The sequence below is a fragment of the Littorina saxatilis genome, linkage group LG15, assembly GCF_037325665.1.
Source record: "Littorina saxatilis isolate snail1 linkage group LG15, US_GU_Lsax_2.0, whole genome shotgun sequence".
NCBI lineage: Eukaryota > Metazoa > Mollusca > Gastropoda > Littorinimorpha > Littorinidae > Littorina > Littorina saxatilis.
The window spans coordinates 987,479-995,578 of record NC_090259.1 but is presented as its reverse complement, the minus strand read 5'-3'; positions in this window follow the sequence as shown (position 1 = coordinate 995,578).

Below are 8,100 nucleotides of genomic sequence, written 5' to 3'. Positions count from 1 at the left end.
ATTCGGCTTTAATAGTGCACGCTAATCTGAAAGATCTGCAGTTAACGTATGCACCTAGTTTTCCATGCTGGGTTGTATATATATATATATATATCATATAGATCTCGTACACATCATATTCCTTAAGAAATACAAATGAAAGGAAGGTGTTTTCTGAAGGAAGGGGGCAGGAGCTCAAGCAGCAAGTCAGAGCATACAAGTTAAACCTTCCTCATCAAAATACAGGCAGCAACTTAACAAAGGAATTGATTGACAATCAACCAGGAGTCGTGTGACCACCTTTTGTTTAGATTCACTGAACACAAAAAGTGAAACATAATGTTTCAGTGGTATAACTGAGATGTTAAACAGTTATTTTTGGTCAGAAACATGTATGTACTGTATTGGAAGATATGTCTTTCTTCTGCACAAAATGGGATAATTGGATTTTAGCAATATTTGGGTATGACGTCAGACGTCCTTGAACACACCTTCCCTGAAAGTGGCGTTTTTTGGTGACATGTTTCAGTTGAATAGTCGAAACGGCGACTTAACTGAACGATATTTCACATTTTGTACACCACTAGCGGTCGCTCTCTTTCCCACGTTTGATCAGCTTGACTGCGCGGTAGATTGAAACATAATGGGTATTCTCTGTTGGTTAAGACTCAAAAGAAACTCACTGAATCCACAAAAGAATGGCACATCTTCAAATACATTATATGTTTCTGACCAAAACACTGCTATTTAACATCTGGGCTATACCACTAAACAAAATATCCTTAACTTGTTGTGCTCAGTGTAAAACTCAGCGGGGTATAGTGACGGGTCTTTGCAAATTATGTGAACTCTATTTTAGAATTAAACGAATGAAAAACTTGTATAGCTTGTTTATTAGGTCTGCTTAATAAATGAAATAGCTACACGCCCGTGTACTGCGTACTGTGCCCGCGCGTTGCATTGTATGTCTATTTCTATCTGGATGAGTAGACTGGGGGGAAGTAACATGCGACAGGACTTAAAGCTGAAGAGTAACGATAGAACCAATGAATTGGCTTTTAAACAAAAGAGGGGACACAAGGCAGCTCTGATCCATCTTTAGCTACCACCCCCCCCCCCCCCCACGCCCAACAACCAAAGCGCCTACAACACCTATCACATAGCTCTATTCAAACAAGGCTAAATCACATACACCGCCCTCCTACCTGAACTTAAGTTCCCCATTCTGATATATTATTTTAGCAAGTTATATTTAATATTCTTATTTGGCTAATAATTATTTTTATGTTTCTAGTTACGTATTTATTTACTTATTCAGCCAGTTCTTTATTACATTATTTTGGCATTATCCAAAAGTCTAAAAAATATTTTACATAAATAAAAAGCAAATAAGCCTACAAAACCGCTCCACTTCAACTATATTTCGCGTACACTATGGCAACAACCCCAACAAAATCTTTACTTCCATCCCCATTTTGAAATATTGCAACAACATACTTCCAGATCTATAACACGATCATATGTGTTCTCTGTTTGCATGTCTGTCCAGTGTCTTGTCCCCCCATAAAGCATATCAACACTACCTGTCCCAAGATAGGCCAATTGGTTCTAAGAGGACGTTAACACTAATTATCATCATCTTCAGCTACTCTGGATGCTGCCCTATTGTTTGTTTGCTTAACGCCCAGCCGACCACGAAGGGCCATATCAGGGCGGTGCTGCTTTGATATATCATATAACGTGCGCCACACACAAGACAGAAGTCGCAGCACAGGCTTCATGTCTCACCCAGTCACGTTATTCTGACACCGGACTAACCAGTCCTAGCACTGACCCCATAATGCCAGACGCCAGGCGGAGCAGCCACTAGATTGCCAATTTTAAAGTCTTAGGTATGACCCGGCCGGGGTTCGAACCCACGACCTCCCGATCACGGGGCGGACGCCTTACCACTAGGCCAACCGTGCCGGCTGCCCTATGATTGACATATTTGTGTCTCCCAACCGTCTTACCCAAGTCTTCCATGCTTGCCTCTATAAAAAGCACAAGCTGTTCAGCGAGGTTTGTAGCCTGGAGGACATGGAACTTATGTGCACTTCAGCGAGGTTTGTAGCCTGGAGGACATGGAACTTCTGTGCACTTCAGCGAGGTTTGTAGCCTGGAGGACATGGAACGTCTGAGCATTTCAATTAACGTGTTGAGATGTGTCACCCTGCGGTACAGTGCACGTAATAACCTTTCACAATGGCTTGCTTTCATGAGAAATGACACCTTCAAAGTTTGCAGTCAGGACAAACAAACGACAATTTAAGCTTAACGTCCTCACGGGAATCAGTACAGTGGAACCCCTCACAACGACCCCCCTCTCTAAGGACCACCCCGCCACAACGACCCTTTTTTTTATAGGCAGTGGCTATATCCACGGGTCCGTGTCTCTAGACTCGATGCTATATCCACGTCACTGACGTCATCGTACTCAAGGGACGCTACTCTCGCCTTATATTTTGCTGCTTTCGGTTGGGCACTTCAGTTCACTGACTTCAGCTGTCAAATTTTAAAAGTAAAAACTCTCTTTTATTCTTTAAATAACGAGTTAGACTCTATGAGTGGAATACAGAGTCCAAAGTTCGATCAGCAGCACTTTGAATGGTAGGAGAGGGGAGTTTATGTGATACAATGTAAACAAAGCCAGCTGCCGTCCTGCCGGTGAAAATTGCAGGAGTGCATTTTTATTGCTATCTCAGCTCTTATCAACGAAATGTTTTGGAGAAAAGAAGAGAAGAGCAACGTAAAAGAAAGGAAAGTTAAGAGGGGGAAAATAAGTCTAAAAATGTATTCTAACAAAAATAAAAAGAAGACTGGGGCCAGGCTCGAACTGGAGGTCTCATGGACTGTTTGACTATTCACTACCGTCTGAGCTGTTAATGGAAAAATAGGAATCTATATTTTGTGTGATACTCCTGATGACTGCTATCGATCTCGACGAACTTTACGAAAGTTGCAAATGAGTGCACTCCTGTAAAGGCTTCCAGTTTAGTTTGCAGGCTGTCAAAAGAGTTGATTGTTTTGTGGTAAAAACAAAATGGCGCTTGATAAGAGTGCCAACGCGAGGCTTCCCGTGCGACGATGACGTCAGTGACGTGGATATAGCCTAGCTGGGGACTAGAGACACGGACCCGTGGATATAGCCACAACCTTCTTTTTAACCGATGTGTTTCCTTATATAGTTGTCACCAGTGTAGCGACCACCAAGGTCTAACGTCTAAGGACCGACCTAACAGCTTGTATAACGACTTTGTCAGATACAGAGTGACGTTAAATAAACGATTTTACCATTTATCTGTCTGTATGTTCTGGCATTTGAGAAGCCACAACAGATAATATAGGGCTAAGAAATAAGCTCTAAAATTCTCAATCCCGTTTGACAGGACTTCGCCTGCAAAGGTGATTGTGATGAACCGCCACGCTGTCTGTCTCTGTCTCGCGATTCACCCCGGCGAAGCCGGGTATTCCTCTAGTATATATATATATATATATATATATATATATATATATATATAAAACATCAGAAATTGTGAAAGAAACAATTGAAAGTCAGCAGAGACTTTCTTCCGAGATTTGTTAAAATCTCTTAGCAGAGATAGAGAGAGAAATAAGTATCCCTTCACAGACAGCCTATTGGGAGCATCAGACTCCTCAAGGGGGAAAGAGATTTACAGAGCAAAGTCCCTTTGTGGGATTTTATATATATATATATATTTTTATATATGTAAAGCCTTTGAAAATTACGTAAGGTGAACAGATTTTCAAATACAGGAGATAGATATGTGCGAAACTATCACCGAATAACAAATGACTCAGTCAGACGTTATGAAATTAAGCGCCGATGTACCGCGCAATGTATTTAATTGCTTTGGCGTTCCAAATGCGTCTGGTTACATTTTCTGGCATCATTAATGCATCAACGAGAATTGAAAAGTAATGCTAAAAATAGAATTGTGTACGTTTAAAGTTGATCTACTGTGCTCATCAAACCTCTTGTTGTATTTTGTAAACTGGCGAGAGGGGAGCAGAATACATGAACCTAGTCTCTGTGATTGTCTATACGTGCGTGCGTGTGTGTGTGTGTGTGTGTGTGTGTGTGTGTGTGTGTGTGTGTGTGTGATTACACGTGTTAGTGTGTGTGTGCGTGTGTGTGTACACGTGTTAGTGTGTGTGTGTGTGTGTGTGTATGTGTGTGACATCAGTTTGTGTATGTGTGTGTGTGTGTCACATCAGTTTGTGTATGTGTGTTTGTGGGTGGCTGTGTGTGTGTGTGTGTGTGTGTGTGTGTGTGTGTGTGTGTGTGTGTGTGTGCGTGCGTGCGTGCGTGCGTGTGTGTGTGTGTGTTTGTGTCCCTCGGCGCGTGACAATATATCTGCCAATAAGTTGAACAAAAACAGGGTTCAAGTGGGAATTACACCTGAAAAAGCAGGAAGGGAGCAGAATACATGTTATGAACTCCGTTATTTATTGTTTGAAATGTTATAACCTGGGAGAAGTCACCCTCGCACCCCGTCCTTAGTTTCTCTTGACCTATCTTTGAAGTATTCTTGAGGACATGACTAGACTACCCGATTGCGCCCATTGCACGGCATAAGAGAGCGCCGTTCCACCCGGCCGATTCCGCTGTAGACGTCACGCGTCCAAGGGAAGTAATTTTCGAGCCAGCTGCATTGACTCGGCCAAGAACGCAAACTTTCTTCGATTAAAGGTATTGTAGCATGTCTAAAAATATGGGACTTGTGTTATCAAGCTTTTAAAATCACCAAGTAACTTTTAAGAATAGTTTCAGTTACATGAGAACTCATTCTGTTGAACGGATTTTGAGAGCCAGTACCCAACAGCCTTTAAATGCACCTCTTTCCTTTTTTCATGTTCTTTTATGGTTTGCCGATTTTGTTAACATTTTTGCATTCATGATGAAGATTTTATGGTGACTGTACAGAAATGTACGTCCTCTAGTTTCTAACCTTCCAAAAATTGGGGCTGGGGGTCGGGGGAGAGAGAGAGAGAGAGAGAGATTAACGATTAACGATTAACGATTAACGATTAACGAATTTTAATGCATTTAGGCAACATGCCCCTTGCAATTGGGGGAAAAACGTGGCAAAAACAACATCAAGGACAAACATAAATGTAATACTGGTGGACTATCTAGTCCATCAGAAAAAGTAATTGTGATATTATATAATATGTACATTACAATGACGGCCATAGCCGGTTAAATAGTGTAGTTAAGTTGTCGCCTTTTCTGCTATTGTTCAGGATTTGCAATCAGCTCTTGTCTAAGTTTTAAACAATCAAAAATAAATGATGCCAGCATTTCCTGATTTTCAATATTCATTAAGTTGACAAAATTTCTATCTCTCAAACAATTATTGAATAGAATGTTTGAAGAAAACTGTTGTCTTATATTTGAATAGGCTTGGCAGGCGAAGATGAAGTGAATTTCATCCTCCTCCGCCAGACCACACAAGGGACATAATTCCAATCTTGGAGAGAGAGAGAGAGAGAGAGAGAGAGAGAGAGAGAGAGAGAGAGAGAGAGAGAGAGAGAGACAGAGAGAGACAGAGAGAGAGAGAGACCGACTGACTGGGTTTAACGTCCTCTTAGACCAACTGGTCTATATTGGGACAGGTATTGGTAATACGCTGAAGATATGGTGTGATACTTTGATTCGAACAAGCCCGCTGTGGCTGTCTTCTTCGACACACCAGCATTGGGTTTGTCTCGTCAAAGTATCGAAATACGATCATGATAATCAGAGACGAGAGATGATGCATGCGTGTCTTCGTGTTTTCCAAGCCCTGAGACTTTCGCTGTGAACGTGGGATCTTTTTCGTGCGCATGTGTGCACACGGGGGTGTTCGGACACCGAAGAGAGTCTGCACAAAGTTGACTCCAAGAAATAAATCTCTCGCCGAACGTGGGGATCGAACCCACGCTGATAGCGACCAACTGGCTACAAAGCCAGCGCGCTACCAACTGAGCTACGTCCCCGCGACATTTTTTTTCACACGTCATTTACGGGCTTTCAATCCCGAAGGCTATTTCCGAGTAGCTACGAACGTAAACGGAAGTTCCGATGCGTTCGGATGCTTATCGATTTTGAGTTGTCGTTCGTGTCTCGCTGACCCAGTACACGGTAGCGATGGAAAGAGTGCAATCCGAGCTACGAATTTTGCCGATTGCAATCTAGAAATGATCGTCACTGCTGCAGGGTCAATGTGTGAATTAATAGGATAGAGCGAAAAGAATTGCACTCAGCACTCGCTCAATCCATGCTGAGGCTCATAAACTCCCAGCCTGCAGAACATCATACAGACAGCAGCAGTCTTTCTTTCCTCGCACCATTGGCGAATGGAACGCCCTCCCACCACAGGCAGTATCATAAGCCTCGGTGGAAGCCTTCAAAACCCAGATCTAGACACCATGCACTGCAGCAGAAGACCTCTTGTACACCAGAGTTTCCATTTAATTGCCAGAAACACATTCACAGATACTTCAATATGTTGTTACTGGACTCCGAGTGCCTTTTTAGTTTCTACAAAATAATAGCACTGATGATCTAACGAGTAACGTGATCATGTTCAGTTAGATCTAAGTTGTAACAGTGTACAGTCAGAATCACCAGCGTCAGCGTGTGCCAGTATGCATGCGGTTTGTGGCTCCCATACGCGTGCATGCTTTTTAATTAGAGGGTGTATTTTAGTTTTACGACAAGAAAAAGAAGTTCTTTCCTTCAAAACATCCAAAATATCCGTATTAGATGTTGTCGTTGAACATGTGTTGCACACAGCAAACATTTTAAAATCTCCGAAGCTGCTTGCAAAGATGACGCAGAGATCTGTACATTATCTCTGCATGACGCAGTGTTCGACTCGGCTCTTTGACTTGGTAAACATCGGAACTTCCGATTACGTTCGTAGTTACTCGGAACCAGCCTTCGGGATTGAAAGCCCGCAACTGACGTGTGAAAAAAAATTTCGCGGCCCGGAGAGAGAGAGAGAGAGAGAGAGAGAGAGAGAGAGAGAGAGAGAGAGAGAGAGAGAGAGAGAGAGAGAGAGAGAGAGAGAGAGAGAGGGAGAGAGAGAAAGAGAGAGAGAGAGAGAGACAGACAGACAATGTGACGTCATTCACATATACCGAGACGTCATTTATAGTTGTTCGGTCACTTTCGTCAAAAAGTATATCTCTCCACAATGACTGCTCCTGTGTTTAGGTTTATCAAGCGTGAGTACGCAAAATGTGTTTGTTCTCTCCTCTGTTGAAGCTGTGAGACATAATCGCCATTACGAGCTAGTCGTGTGACAGAGAGTTTTCTTGCACACTCGACTGCTGCTGTTTCACTCCGGCTAAAGCCGTCGTGAAACATCTACAGTCTCGTGTGCAAGAAAACTCTCTGTCACACGACTAGCTCGTAATAGCGGGTAATGTTGGACAGAAAGAGAAGAGAACATAATGAATCAATTTTAAATGAACTTATTGCTGTTGTTAATGATTAAAAGGAGTTTTGGAATACTATGCATACATTTTCTGCAAAAAGGAAGCATATGAAGAATAATATTACTCCGGATGCATGGTTTCAACATTTTAATGCATTATTGGATAAAAGTGTAAATCAGGGTGAAAGTATTGATCGTGAGGCTGATGTGGATAATGATGTTGTTGATGATGATAATGATATTATGAATCGTCCTATTTCAAGAGAAGATGTGCTTGTTGCAATGAGAACGCTAAAATCTGGAAAATCATTATTGGTGGGCTCTTGAAACATTCTGATTGTGTAATAATTGATTTTTTTGTACAGTTTTTTAATTCTTTGTTTTCGAAAGGTGTGTTCCCTGAAAGCTGGACTGAGTCTATTATGATACCTCTTTTTAAAAAAGGTGATGCTAATGATCCAAATAATTATCGCGGTATTTCTATTTGTGATGTCAGTAGTAAAGGTTTTGGTTCTATAATTAATGACAGATTACAGGAATGGGTGGAGTTGCATAATATTACTGGTGAATACCAGGCTGGATTTAAGAGATGTTATACTACCACTGATCACATGTTTACTTTGTTAGCTTTCGT